This window comes from Helianthus annuus, chromosome 10, assembly GCF_002127325.2.
Source record: "Helianthus annuus cultivar XRQ/B chromosome 10, HanXRQr2.0-SUNRISE, whole genome shotgun sequence".
Classification (NCBI taxonomy): domain Eukaryota; kingdom Viridiplantae; phylum Streptophyta; class Magnoliopsida; order Asterales; family Asteraceae; genus Helianthus; species Helianthus annuus.
This window is the reverse complement of record NC_035442.2, coordinates 31789493-31792189: the sequence shown is the minus strand read 5'-3', so window position 1 is coordinate 31792189 and position 2697 is coordinate 31789493.

Below are 2697 nucleotides of genomic sequence, written 5' to 3'. Positions count from 1 at the left end.
GGAACCGGAAACATTTACAACAGATCCTCCTGAATCTTCAAGTGTTCAAAAGTTTCATCCTGTCACGGGTGAACTACTGGAAGAGGGAGAGTTTATTTCTGAGATGACTGCTGAACAGATTTCAATCTTGACCGATTTGGATGAAGTTGCTGTGTGTATGATAGATGCTACTCCGCTGGTACAGGATCAAACTGATTTCTCCACAATTGAAGAAATCTTCATCAGTTCTGATCCTGAACGTCCTGTATATGTTGGAGAGGATAATGCGGAGGTGAATGCCCTTGACGATAACTTGGTTGCTGAAAAGACTGCTGAGTTCGACAATCTTTCTTCTGGTTCGCCATCAGCTCAGGAAAGCCGTGAGAAAACAGTTAATGAATGGTGAGCGGATTTCCTTGCTAGGAATCCTCCTCCGCTCGCTCCGTTGGAACAGGCTAACTATATGATGCTGGAGAAAAATCAGGCTCGGGGTCGGATTATTAGCTGGATGTTTGTCAAAGATCTGCACTGCATGGTTGTGAAAAGAGAAACGGGTCTTCAATATTTCAGAACTCTCCTTAGTATTCTCACACTTCCATATTATGATGTGGCAGTGTTGGCTCAGTTAGATGTAATCAATCGAGCTAAAGAACAGATGGTGGATCTATTCGCGAAGAAAATCAGGTTAGAAAGAAGATTGGGTTGGAAGGATCCTCTGTACAAGCCTCAGTTTCCAAGGTACGAGCAGATCAGGTTCACACTTGATCCAGAGACTAACACCGCTCGTTATCGTTTGGTATACGATCCTCCTAAGGTGATGAAGAAGATTCCGTTACTGAAAATGAAGACCGACTTTCTTGGAAATTTCCGCTGCTGGGTTTATGATGCGGATACTGGTGAGGCTGTGATCTTATTCAGAGATAATTCGGAGAACTTCAGGATAATCGATCCGATGTGGATTACAAATATGTCCAGATCGGATATCATTGTTTTGAAGGATCATGAGATCAACTACTTAGTTCAGGATCGAGATCAAGCTATGAAGTTTCAAAGGATGGCCCGATACTGCTTCAATCTGCTGGTGAACGCAGGAAGTGCATGGTCATCACATCATCTAACCGTGGAAAGGACGTCAGAGACTTAAGACACGAAGACCGAGACAAAGCTACAGCCAAGGGGGAGTTTGTTGGTGCACTTTGTGTCTGTACTTTGTCTGTATTTTGTAATGTATAAAAAACGATGTCTTTTGTCTGTTGTGTTTACGTCTTTGTTTATGTTGTTTATGTGTTGGAATGTGTGTTTGACCAAGTCAACCATCCTCCTGGTTTGACTTGGCCAAACATCCACACTTAGTGTTTGAAAGATAATGTGTTTCGAAGGATGTCATCGAAGGATGTTATGTATCCTTCGATGACTTCGAAAGATGTCTTTCGATGGATATTAATGGACCTCGAAGGATATATCATCCTTCGAGGTATGTTGGGATCCTTCGAGATCTTTCGATGGCAATTCTGGTCGATAGATGATCCTTCGACCAGAATGCCTGATCCTTCGTGCATGGTTGTCTGTTATGGGTATATATATCCCATGAGGGTTTCACTTCACAGCTAGTCATTCGGTCAAGTTGTTGAGAGCTTTTGTGTGTGAACCCAAGTCTTGTAAGAGAGCATTTCAGTTTGGTCAAGGTCTGTAACCGTGTCCACTGAAATACAAGAGAAAACTTTGATACTTTGCTTGTCTACTCTTTCTCTTTGTAATCTTTGCTTTCATCTAAACTACGGTTTGCACTCTAGCTTGGATTCCGCACTTGCTAGAGTGTTGAACATAACAAGGAATAGGTTTATCCTCAACCTCCGAGGGACCTACAACTTTGTGTGAAAATTTAACTGGACAAATATACTGACAATCTAAGTGAATTGTTTAGAACTTAAAATGAAATGAAGCTTAACGGTGTTGGTGATTTGTCTAAAAAACTGATATGATCCTCTTACACAAACTCACAAAAATATTGTGTGTAAATATTACTTTACTGCATTTTATTTCATTTCATTCAAAAATTCCAAAAAGATTTTCAGTGTGTTTTAGCATAAAGTTTTGAAAAATCCAAAAAGATTTTCGACAACTGATGTTGAAGAACTGTTTTTCAAAATTCCAAGTGCTGAACATGATGACTATTTTGTGAGGGGGAGTCTGTGTTTTTCATACAAATATGTTTTTAAAACAAATCTACAAGTGGTTCATCAGGATTATCATTGATAAATCATTATGGTTAAATTTGAGGGGGAGTCTGAATATCTAATTTTTGTCAAATGATTAAAATTGTGAAATTTACTTTGAGGTAGAGAATGCGCAGATAACCTGAGCTGGATGAGAGCCAGGTCACGATCTTGGAACAACATCAAAGAGGATTTGAGAAAGTGCCAGGTTTCTAATACCTGAGGTTTCTGTGGAAAGATATATGAGCCAGATTATGATCCTGAAGCAGATGATAATGATGAACTTAAGGAATCAAGAGATCTGATCAAGAGAATTAGGAAAAAGCCAGGTCAAGATCCTGGAAGAGAAGAGATGCTGAAAGCCCGAAGACTGATAAAGACTGAAGTTGAGAAGACTCGACACTTAAGACTCGTCAACATCTGAGGGGGAGTCTGTTAGTGCATACATCTGTCGTCTTCGTCTTGTATCGAGTCTTGTACTAGATATGTTAGCTCAGGGCAC